Source organism: Hydra vulgaris, chromosome 03 (assembly GCF_038396675.1).
Source record: "Hydra vulgaris chromosome 03, alternate assembly HydraT2T_AEP".
Lineage (NCBI taxonomy): Eukaryota > Metazoa > Cnidaria > Hydrozoa > Anthoathecata > Hydridae > Hydra > Hydra vulgaris.
Window position 1 is genome coordinate 26,227,269 of NC_088922.1, and position 13,813 is coordinate 26,241,081.

The following is a 13,813-nucleotide window of genomic DNA, read 5'->3' on the forward strand; positions in this document are numbered from 1 at the left end:
ATGCTCTTAACAATTTTCTATCGTATACCATTTTTGAAAAGTTTCGACAAGTTTTTTTTAGTTCAAAGTTCATGGTATTCTATATATTTCTGTAAATACATTTCATCAAATATTAAACAGTTATTTTGCAACATTTTGTCCAATATTGAGTAACAATTTTGCATATTCTATTGTGTCAATATTATCAGAATGTGTTTTCAATAAAGAAAACAATGGAAAATATTTCCAAATAATTTTTAATGGTGATATAGTGTATGCTTTGAATAATTGCATGGAAGTATAACACTAAAATAACGCATATCTATCAGTATTTTCTAATTTCTTCTTTATTTTTTTTAAGTTCTTCGAAAACCAAACCAAACCAAAGAGATTCTGCATGATTTTTTAAGTAAGTAGGAAAGTGTTCCAACATAAATATGTGGGGCATTTTTATAACTATTACAAAACTTTATGTAAAGATAATAGACAAATTGTAAAATATTTTCATTCAAGCTCTCAGCAACTTGTTTAATAAACTCAATAACTTCTGGTATGGAAATTTTATTAAATAACATCTTGTAAAATACAATATGTTAATTAATTTTTAACATTGGTAGCTACATACCAGCAATGTATTTAAAATTATGTGCTCAATATTTTTTTAGTATCTACAATGTTAAACATTTTTGAACAGAATGACCAGATGACTACATGTTATAGTAATTTTTCCATGGTATTTGGAGGTAGAGTGGGTATTGTTTATATTGTATGGGTATAGAGTGTTATATTGTGTATAGAATGTTATATTGTATGGGTATAGAGTGTATTGTATGGGCATAGAGTGGGTATTGTTTATATTCTTATTAAGAAGGATCTTTTAGCATGCTTTTCTTGTTTTATTAATTAGGATTTTTTAATTAGCTTTTTTAATTATTTTATTAGGCAAGATCTTTTATCCTGCTCTCCTTGTTTTAAAGTATTTTTTTCTTGAAATTTTTTTGCATATATAACAGATGACTTAGTTGGCATATAGTTTTGCATATTTATAATTAACCATATCCTTTAAACTTTTTATGGTTCGTAAACCTTTATTGATTTTGACTGAAAATTTTGTAACTTTTTATGGTTTGTTGTCATTAAATGTAAATAAAATCAAAACATCTTGTTTTAAATCGTTTTATAAATAGCCAACAACACAATATTATATATTTTTTGTTCTACTAATAGAACTTTTAGTTTATATTTTATAAATTATACAATAATACAGTATAATTACTACACTTTAATTCAAAACCACAGAATACTGGCCTTCTATTTATTCTACTTTTGGAATTTTCGAACCTATTCCTTATTTCACATTTTCGATACTATTCCGGAAAGTCCCTTTTCGATTTTATTCCTTTTTTCACAATTTCGATATTATTCCGGAAAGCCCCTTTTCGATATTATTCCTTTTATCACAACTTCGATATAATTCCGTTTTTTGAATTTTCGATAGTATCCTTTTTTCACAATTTCGATTATATTCTGGCAAGTCCCTTTTCGATATTATTCTCTTTTGAGCTATTTCGAGATTATTCTGCTTTTTGGATTTTTAATACTATTTCTTTTTTAACAATTTTGATGTATTCTCTTTTTCGATATTATTCCGAAAAGTCCCTTTTCGATATTATTCCTTTTTTTCACAATTTCGAGATTATTCTGTTTTTCGGATTTTCGATACTATTCCTTTTTTTACAATTTCGTTGTTATTCTCTATTTCGATGTTGTTCTGGAAAGTCCCTTTTCGAGATTAATCAGTTTGGCTGTTTTCGATACTGTTACTACTACCCTAAATATTGTCTGCACCAGTTTTTATAAAAACTGGTGCAGACAAAAAAAAAAGAACAAAAAAATAGAAAAAAAAAATAAGTTTATATAAAAGTGTTATGAAGTTAAAAGTTAGAGAACGAGGAGACTTAAAGAAGACATGAGGTCTTGTCACAGGAAACCGCTAAAAATAGAGCTAAGACTTTGCTTTGTTTACGTCAGGGCCGTCCCGAGGGAGGGGGGAAGCGTAAGGGGGTGTCTAGCCCCCCTACGAATTTTATTACTCGGCAAATTGGACACCGGAGTCAGCAAAATTGGACGCACAGCTGGCAATCGGCACATGTCAGCCAACGATGACCTTTTTTTTTTTTCAGATAAGTTAGTCGAAAAAAATTTTTTTTGGCTTTAGTCGGCAAAAAACAGATACATTACCCCCTCCCTTCCCCCATGAAAATCTCCAACAACTAACATCGTTTCCGTTTTGATTGTTTAATCGAAACGGAGAAGATATTAAACTTTAATATCTTTGAAAATAAATAAAAACATTCTCTTTAATTTAAAGAGAATGTTTTTATTTATTTTCAAAAGCTCATTATTTATTTTAAAAGCATTTGGAAAAGAACACGTATTAATTTTACTATTGCCATATTTCATTTACAAACTGCCATTTTCCTTTAGAATCGTTATCTATTGAATAAGTTGCTATAGTATTTTTTCAGACTTTTTTTTGAAATTCAAACTGTTTTGCACGGGTTTTATAGAGTACTTTACTTTCAATTGTTTTTTTTTTTTAGGTATTTTAGTAATTTCACATATAAAACTTGTTTTCAATTGTTTTTGGTTTTAGATATTTTAGTAATTTCACATATTGGGAAGTTTACTCCATAAACTTCATAAAAAATATTTAGAAATGCATTATACATAATGTTTGCGTCTGAGAAAGTACTGATACAGTTCCAGTTAACATAGGATAATTGTTCCTTAAATGATATACAATGGAAGTCCTGAGATCAAGAACGTTATAAGTCCAAAATAATCGAAAATTGAGATAATGTGCAATAATTTTGATAGACATGTTGCGCATATTGTCTTATAATAACTTTTCATAAAATTAATGTTGGAAGCAGTGAAATTAGCACTTTAAGAACAATAACGTCCTGAGATCAAGAACGTCCGTAGTCCAAAATAATTGAAAATGGAGATAATGTGCAATAATGTTGATAGACAAGTTACGCATATTGCCTTATAATAATTTTTCATAAATAATAATATTTTAATTAGCGCTAATATAATGTAATTATTTATTGCCTAACAATAATTAATTATTATTAATGTTGGAAGCAGTGAAATTAGCACTTTAAGAACAATAACGTCCAATGTGCACGAAACACTAACATAAACAAAACATCTACAAAACGCATTCATTAGCTCAGATTAAAATATAACAAAGCACATCGATGCGTTACATCGGGAGATGCGTTACATCGGGAGATGCGTTACAACTGGCAGTGTACATCGAGGCATCGATGCCTCGATGTACACTGCCAGTTTGCCAATTAAATCTGCCAAATTCAAAGATTTGCAAAAACTAAACAAGTTTATTAGTGATGAGGCTAAATCGTTTTATCAGTCGTTACTTTCCATCCATGATAGTGAAGGTAATGACTCCAATGATGAGATTATTGAGTTGGATGAATAAACATTTTGATAGCCTAAACATTTTGAACAATAGTTTCTTAGCTGATGTGGTGTTAATTATCTATCAGCTTTTATTACATTTTTTTATTCTACTTTATGTTACAATGCTATTGAGCTGATTAATATGTTTTGTAGACATTGATTTCTTATTTTTCTTTCCCCTTGACATATGATATCAAGAACGTCCTAAGTACCGCATTGTTTATTAGCCTTCACTGAACAAGCTTCAATGGTTTATCCTCTAAAAATACTTATCTTTTATTTCTCTAGACTCACTTAATTTAAATTAGTAATTTCCATTTGTATACTTTTTTGAATAACTTAAAAAAATAAATTATTTTTTGTTTTTTTAATCTCCTGAAAAATGTTTATTTTTTGACTTGGGACGTTCTTGATCTCAGATCTTCAATTGTTTTTGTTTATCAAGCGTTTGGTCAAGGTTTGCTTTTTGTGTGTTATTGAATTGGTGTTATTATTTATAGAGAAAAAAATAAGAAAATGATCAGATGTGTCACTTTTAATTATTCCTTTTTTAATTAATTTATTGAAGGTAACAGTCATTATAAAATTGTCTATTAATGAGGCTGACGTTCCAGTTACCATTATTGGTTTATTTATTAAAGGAATTGCTCCATTTTCAAATAAGTCATTATAAAAAAATTTAATATTCAAGTTTATACGATATTCAAAACAATCTAAGTTCATACCATCAATTAAGTAATTTAGTTTTTTATCGTTAAAGCCTTTTCTTATAATATTATTATTTAAACACTTGTTAAATTTTTTGTGGGTAAAAGTGAGTGGTAACAACAACTTAAAAGTACATTTTTAGTTTTTTTTGTTTAAAATTTCAATTGCTAAAACCTCTTTATTGGCATCAGAAATATTCATGTCAGGCCTGACAATAAACTGCAAATTTGTGTCTATGTAAGTAAGAACACCTTCACCCTGCTTTTTAGTTTTATGCGCAAGCTGGATCATATTAAAACCTAAGAGATGGAGATTTGCGTTTGAGTCAGCGTCGTCCGAGTTACATCACGATTCTGTTACACAATATTTGAAGTTTCCTCTAAGTAATTACAAAAATTTCTAAAGTTTTTTTAAGCTCCTAATATTAAAATGAATAATATTAATATGATCTTGCTCAAGAATTTTTTTTATATCATTGTTTAAAAAGTAGGAGCAGTTGCTTTGTAGAGCATCTGTATTATATAAAAGATTTAAATCTTGGTCTAATTACTTCATTTTCAAACTCATTAGTTTTATAAAGATTAAAGACTTTTGATTTAAAATTGTTTTGCCCATTTGAATCCATTTTAGTAAAATTATTTAGTAATAATAAAAAAATAAAAGAATTTCGATCAAAAGTCGCGCATACTTAGTTTATTATAAATAACCTTTGCATGTTTCCCCAAGCTTCGCAACTCTTTTGCTTCCAAAAACAACTTCTTCCTTATCTCCGGCGTTCTTTCACTAAAATCTTTATTAATGTAAATGTGATCCGTTCAGAGTTTTGATTGAAAGTAATTATCCATTATAACTTTTTTATCTTTTTAGTTTAGAAATTTTACTATAACTGTTCTGTTTTTCTTTGAATATCCACATTCTTTTTTCCCCGTTCGATCGTTCAATAACTATATTATTTTTCCTTTTATTCTTGTATTTTATTTTCGCTCTCTTCTCAATTTTCATTCTCAATTTCTGTAACACCAATAAACCTCAGATTATTACGCCGACTTCGGTCTTCGAGCTCTGCTAATTTATCGTTCATTTCGTTACTTTCAGCTTGAGTATTTTTGTAACTTTCATTTTCGGCCACTGTGTTTTTCTTTGTTATAAAATGACGTCTTTTGAAGGTTCTAAAGACGTATAAAACGTTCAAAAGACATCTTTTTTACGTACCCTGCCCATTGGGATGGTACAGCACCAAAATTCTGAAATCTGCTGAAACTTAATCCTGCATATTGTAACTTTGTTATTGTTTTGCTGTTTTATTTAAACAACTACTAACTTTATAAATACAAGAATTTTATAACAGGTTTGAAAATACAGTATCATATTGTAAGAGGTAAAATTTGTGTATATAATTATGGTTTGATGCCTTGCAACAACAACAAACTTATCCTTTTCAAATTTTTTTTTCACCAAATCATCTGATACCCATTTAAAATTATGTTATTTATATGACAAACCATTTTTGTTCTTTTGAACTTATCATCACAGGGCTTAATAAATCAAATGTGAACTCCATAAACTTATAAGAGGCAATTTAATTTCAGGAACTCCCTTTAGTAAGTACGCTAAAAAGTCTTTCAAAAAACGAGTACTTTTACTCTTGCCCTAAGGGTCAGAATATGATTTCAACAAACTCGTGATTTCAACATACTCGTGATTTCAACATACTCGTGATTTCAACATACTTGTGATTTCAACATACTCGTGATTTCAACATACTCGTGATTTCAACATACTCGTGATTTCAACATACTCGTGATTTCAACATACTCGTGATTTCAACATACTCGTGATTTCAACATACTCGTGATTTCAACATACTCGTGATTTCAACATACTCGTGATTTCAACATACTCGTGATTTCAACATACTCGCGATTTCAACATACTCGTGATTTCAACATACTCGTGATTTCAACATACTCGCTTCGTGTTAGACTCGTTTTTTACAGACGTTACATTTTATTACTATTATAACGTTTTGTATAATGATCATTAATTGTTTACTAGAGTCACAAGTTGTATTTTTAAATGCTATTTATAACAAACAGTTTATTGTAAGAAGAAGATATTGTTGATAAGTAAGAAAAACATTAAAAGCAAAATGGCTTTTAAATACGTTAAACAACAAGTTACATGGGCGTGTTCCACAATATGAAGATGGACAACCAAAGCAATTTATTTAATAGAAAACCTTTTTTTCATGATAAACAATATAACCTCACACCAATACGTTGCGAACTTGCTTGTTGCGCTTCCGTTGAAGACTTACAAGACAATGGAAGAGTTAACAGTACCATAAGTTCCAGAGAACGTTTCGTACGAATAATTGGTTATGAAATTGGAAACGCTGGAAATTAGAAAATCATCGTTATTCTCACAATATGAATTTGATAAAACTTATCGTGGCAATGAAGAAACTATAGAGACGTTAACGCATCGAGTGATTTGAGCAGCTCAAGATTGTAAGCTCTTGCTTAGAGAGAGAGACGGCCAACTTCGTGACTAATTCATTATTGGAATTAATGATGGTGCTATTCTGCGTGCCATTCGTCAGAGAGAAGATGCGTTGAGTTTTGACGATTGTGTCAAGACTGCATCCGTGGTGGCACAAATTAGATTAGATACGACATGTTTATAAATAAATGAAGAAGTAAATGCAGGTTACCGGACAACTAGGACTGAAATGACAGGTTATATACAAAGAAAAAAAGAAAAGCAATGCTACAACTTGGAATCATTAAATCACTTCGCACGTGAATGTACCTCTTTATCTATGAATTGGTTGCATAAACATGCTGAGAAAGACTGCTAATAATGTAAACGAAACTACAAAAACTAAAATGACACAAGTTTGCATTAAGTATTTTTACATTTTTGCACCTGTGAATACTGGTTGTTCGCAATTTATCATCACCAAAAAGTTACTGCTGTCTGATTATAAAGTGATTTGTGTAGTAGATGTTGCAACAATGGGCGGAATAATTTAATGCGAAGAATTTAGTGCTAAAATACACCACCCAACAAACGGGTGCTTGGTGGATGCGTTGGTTTTAAGTGTGAATGAAGTAATAAATAAACACGACCTGATTATGGGTATGGATTTAATAAAGAAGTGTGATGGGCTAAACATTGGCACTGGAAAATTGAAATTATATAATTCTTTGATTAAGTTGTTATCGATACCTCGTGTTGTGACATTAATAAATGAATGGATCAACAACGGCATACTTATGAAATATGACGATGATATTATGGAAAAAGCTAAAGATTTACTATCACTGATATGCGTCATTCAAGATAATAAAAAGAGTTTAAGACCTGTGCTTGATTATCGCGGGCTTAACACGTATGTAAAAGCCTCTACAAGGGATGCACATGTCATCAGCAATGAGGGATTGGAGACTCATGAGTAAAAGTAGTAATGACTCGGTGGTGGATCTAAAACGAGCATAACTACAAACTAATGTGCATAAAAGACAATGGCCCTACCAAACTATCATTTACAAAAATCAGCGAAATGCGCTTACATGTTTGGGCTTTGGTTTGAATTTTCGCACCATTAGTGATGATGAGCTCAACACTGCGATATTTTCTCCAACAAGATTCTGCACTTGCAAAATCAACAAGAAGATATGTTGATGACATCCTAGCAACCAATGGAAATGGAAGAAAGTTGATGGCACATATGAAGAAATGGGGTCTTCACGCAAAAACATCTGAATAATTTGGCAAAAACCCAGTTTGTGCACTAGGATCGGAAGTCACAGTAAATCCATTAACAAAGGAAATGAATTGGAAGAGAGGAAGTGAGATTCCTATTATTAAAAGCGTGCTCACCAAGAGGGATATAATCTCATTATATGGTAATCTGGTTGTTAATCTACCAATTGCTGGATGGTTGACTCGCGAGCACCTATATGAAGGGATGTACAAACAAAGCAAGCTGGGATGAACTTATTATGAATAAGTATTTTCTTGAAATGATGCAGGAAGTTATAGATAAAGTTGTTAAATGCGATCCGGCAAAAGTTGTATGGAATGTTAAACCAAATGCATCTTTAACTGTATGATGTGATGTAAGTTCGCTGGCAAAAGGAGTTGTGATAATTGAAGGTGACAAAAAAATAAAAGATGCAACGTGGGTCCAATCAAAGTCTGATGCAATTCATATCAACGTAGCTGAATTGGATGCTTGTATTGAAGGTCTAAATATGGCATTAAATCAAAACCCAAGTGAAGTCTCTATTAAAAATAATTCTCATAGTGTATTCAGTTGGTTAAATTTTGAACTGACTCGTGAGAAATCTGTTAAAGTGCTGGGCAATGAGGCATGTTAATTTGACAAAAGCTTCAAATATTTGGAAAATTGGTCGAAGATTATGCCATAAATATAAATTACATGGGTATCGACAACAAAAGGTATAGATAAACTCACAAGACTGCTAACAAAATGGATAAAAGACAAAGTTGCAACGCAAGAATGCAATATCATTTATAAGTACAATAATCAGCAGATTTGAAAAATTCATTCAATACACACATGGGAGTTTCCAAGAGTATGGAATTATGTACGCATGCTGGTATCCACGTTAACAGAGACAGAGTGAAACAAGTTGTCGCTCAATGTGATGAATGTAATTAAATTGATCTTAATGTTATTTCATGGGATAAAGGAAGTCTTGTTGTTAGTAAAGTATGGGAAAGAGTAGCCTGTGGTATTACCTATGTCGATTTATTGCTATATCTCACATGTATTGATGTAGTACACAAGTAAATACACGTTATGGACCCCATTAAACGACGAAAGTGCAGCAATCGTTGTTCAATCGTTAGAAACAATATGGTCATATTTTGGACCTCCTCCTAAAGTTCTCTTAGATAATTCTAAGTCATTTAGATATCAGATTATACCATCAAAACACGGCACACGTACCATCAAAATACGACACACCTTTTGAAATCTTTTGCCAACATTACAAACGCGTTCAAATTCTTGGAATTGATAAAGTCGAATCAACACAAAAGTCTTTGGCTGAGTTTCGATGATGGAAAGTTAGAGGTAAAGTGTTTGTGTAACCCAACAATGACTCCGTGTACACAACGATGCATCGTTGTGTAGCATCACAATGGTTGAAAGAAAGTATAGTGGTATTGTATAATGGTTTAATAGCTAAGGTTGACGTCAACCAACATACGTTACCACGACATTTTTCTCATTTACAGCATTGTTGTGTAAACAAAAAAGAAGAAGATATAATAGCTGATAACGATTACGTTCTGACACCATTTAAACCTCCTGAAACGAACTTAAAATACGTTGTCAATAAAGATCCAAGTTTTTAAATAAATTCTCTGGATGATGGCAAAGCTGAACATAGTACGGACAGCGCTAATCAAAACTATCCAACAGATTGCAAGACAAAGCTACAGCCTATTCGGTTCACTCGTTATGGAAGAAGAGTACTTCCTAACCGGAAGTATCACAATTATGTTTGAGCTCTTGATGAGCTAGGGAAGATGTTGTGATTTTAATATGCATCAATGATTGGTTTTGCTAATTATTGACAAAAGTCACACGTTGCATTTTTTTATTATTATAACATTTTGAATAACGATCATTAGTTGTTGACAAGAATCACAAGTCGTATTTTTAAATAGCAAACGATTTTTTGTAAGAAGAAAAGATTGTTAATAAAAAAAACTATAAAAACAAAATGGCTTTTAAATGCGTTGAACAACACGGACGTAACTTTAAATTAACTATTTTGCACGTCCATCTAGGGGCGCTGGGAGGAGAGGGAAGGGGAAAAAGAGACGGCTTGCTTTCGGCGTAGATGTCCAAGGGGTACCAAATCATTTACTGATTCAAATCACCAAAGGTCATTTACTGATAATATAGGAAAATTTAGAAAAGTAGAAGCGTAGTAATTTTGAACCCAAAAAACCATTGCAGTTATTCTTGTGTTAGTATAAAGAGAGCTCTCTTTTGACAAACACAACAATATCTTATTTCTTAGATTATTTAATACCATTTTGTAATTTTATTATCTAACTTTTTTCATTTTTAGTAATATAAAGAGGAGATAATATTTAGTTATGTTACAGAGCTTTAGCTTTATATATTGATTATTCTAGCATACTTATTTAATCTAAAAATTAATTTGTATGCTCTTTTAATAAAAAATTTTATAAAAATATTTGGAATATTTTTTTCAAATTTTTTTTGAAAAAAAAAACTAAAGCAATTTCTTAAAAAAAGTTGATATTCGAATCGAGTTTCTAGTTACTAGTCGAACATTGAATATTGTTTAAATTGCAACCCAAATGTTTTCATTATGCTTTAAAAGATTTACTTTGCGATAGGGTAGACAAAGTCCAGTCCTTAATATAGACTTTGTCCTTAATATAGACTTTGTCTAACCTATCGCAAACACCCTGATCTTTTTTTTTTTTTAAACTAATTGTAATTTTATTTTGAAAAGTTTTTTATATTATCATAAAGATTTTAGACCTTTTAACACAATAAAAAAAGAATTTTTACTTTGTTTAATAAAAGGTGGCTGGTTTGCGAATGATTTTTTATAATAATATAATCAATATCTATGAACTCATTATTATTATTTTTTAATGATTGCTTTTAAAAAAGAAAAAAAAATCGCCTTTTTCTAAGCCGTATGTTTACTCGTCAGCATAGCAAGCCATAGTAATTAAGGATTTTTATTTTTCGCCTTTTAAAATAATTGCACTTTAAATTTAGCTCTTAGCAGTTTCATTACTATCGTTCTTTGTATACTTAGTTTGAAAAATTCAGGCTTTAGGTAACTTCTATATAACATCTTAGGTAATCTAGGTACCTTCATAGGCGTTCGTTTCATATGCTTTTATTTTGACATCCGATTAAAAAATATTTCAGTTTTTCCGTGTTATTTGGATATATACAAAATATCAATGAAGGAAAAAGATTTAATCATTTATCAAAACAATGTACAGTTAACTTTTATTACATTTTTTTTTAAAGTGAAGGTTTTACTAACGAGCTCAAAAAGTAACGAGCATTATGTTTGTCGATGTTACTAATTTATTTCTCTCTATTTCTCTCGATGTTACTAATTTATTTCTCCCTACAGTGAAACAACGAACGTAGAACTCAGACACATATCTAATTCAAATTTAATAAATTATTTTTTAAATGCTAATATTTGCTAGGGAAGTTGCAGAAAAAAGTTGCAACGGCTCCGTTAAAAACGTGCAATTCGAATAATAAACTTTACGGATCGCTTTTCTCACCAAAAACATTATTTTATTGAAATCAGATTTCTAAATATGTACGTGCTAAATGTATTTAATGTTTTATGTTTGTATATATATGGAAAATTAACTTATCACAAGTCGTATTTAAAGATCTTTTTACTCTGAAACCTATCAATAAATACATTTTGAAAAATATTAATAATTAAATGATCCTTTTTGTCTCACGAATTTTAATCAATTTTGTATTGCCTATCGGATACCACACCTTTGGAATAATGTTATTTTGCCGAATTTTGATTTTGCTTTCCTATGTTGTTTCACCTTTTTCTTAAAAAAAAAACAATTTAAAAACCTCATTTGTTCATTAGATAATATATTGAGTTATTGTTAGCAGCACGATTTATTAAATGTATCTTTGTTCGTGTCGCATGGCTTAACCTACAAAAACCTGCACCTACAAACTTGATCTACAAAATAAAAGATCTACTAATAAGTGGAAATAATTTTTAGATGTCTTACTGAGGCCAAAAATGATTTCAACCGATTATAGGCCTTTTTTAATTCGACCGATTTATGACGTTTTCAATTTCGACCGATTTTTTTCACAACCTATTTTAGAGACTTATTTTTAACCGATTTGCGAAAAATTTGATTTTCAACCGATTATAAGCGATATTCATTTCAACCTACTAGTCTGTGTTTTTACCGTTTTTTCCTTGCGTTTTTAAAGATTTTTTTTTCAAAAACCATTAACAATAATTAAAGAATAAAGTTTTTGATTCAAGAATTTAATCAACAAGAAACCTATGTGATATCAGCCTATGAAAGTTACTGATCTATTTGTATTATTCCTACTATTAACTGCCATTTTCATTAAACCTTAAAAAAAAATATCCCCCCACCTTTTTATTAAACCTCCCAACACCTCCCACCCCAGCCCCGTTTACTTGATCTTGACTAAAATTCAAATCCCTCTTTCTATTTCTACCCCCCAACTTGTATTAAGGACTCGAGAGTAATATATTAAAAGCGGTCAGATAAGCGACATTGTTACGGGAGGAGGCGTAAATATCCTTGTTAAATGCCCTCCCGTGGTACTCTATGATAAGTCCGTTACGTCACTTTGGAGAATAAAATACGGCTATTTACATCAAATGTTAGAAAATGATTTTTTTTCTGGTAAAAATGTACTCCAACAAGACCTAACCGTTTTGTCGTAGACCTGCGCGGAAGAGCATTTAAGGAGAAATTTCACGCTGCCTTATATACTTAGACAAGGCATCAAACCTTAGACCTCTCAATTATAAGCCAGCGCTCCACGGCTGATTAAATTCATGCAAAATAAAATACATGCCGGAAAAGTCGTAGTTATAAAGTCGATCAAAAAACAGTAGATTGAAAATACAGTAGGTTTAAAATTCAGTAGGTTGAAAATGTAGTAGGCTTAAAAATTAGTAGTTCTTGTTTTAATTAGTAGTAAGTATAAAAAAGTTGTAGGTTGAAAATAAAAATTGTCATGCTCTACGATTTTAGAAATTTCAAAATTAGGTCCAGTTATAGGCCACCTCTTTGTTTATTTCAACTTTTTATATACTTATTTATGTATATTATAGGTTAATTTTTGTTTATTTTACTTTACAAATCTATTTAAGCTTTTTAAACCGTTTGAGGTTCTGACGATTAGATCTTTTGTGATCTTCTTCAGATACCTTTTTATATTTATAGTATTACTTGTCATTGTAAACTTGTGAAATTTTATTTTTTACTACTGGTTATATAAAATTGTATAAGGAGTCTTCCGTAATGTACGTACGCAGGTATGGGGGAAATCTCTCTCCTAAAACTTTATTTCTTTTTTTATTAACAAAAGTACTGAATTTCACAAGTTTAAAAAATCAACGTTATGTTTTGTAACTGATTAATGTCGAATTAACTAAATATTAAAATATTTTTGCGTTCGGAAAAGAAGAGGGTTCGTTGAAAGTGTACAGGTGCGTATAAGTGGGAGAGGGTCCTAAATCAGCAAGTTTACTGGATGCCCTTAGCAACAAAAAAACGGAAACAAAAAAAACAAAACAAAAAACGAGAAAAAATGAAAATTGAAAAAATAAACTTAAGTAAGAGCCCTATTATTGTAAAAAAACCACAATATTTTCAAAATAAAAATAAAAAAAAATAGTATAACTGTATAAAAATTTTTTATACCACTATTAAAAAATAAGTAATAACTAAAAAATAAAACAATAAATGACTTAAAAAAATGACTTAAAAAAAAACTATATACACTAAAAAACTGAAGAGAAAAAAAAGTCATTACTCCAAGACCACATAAAAGCAT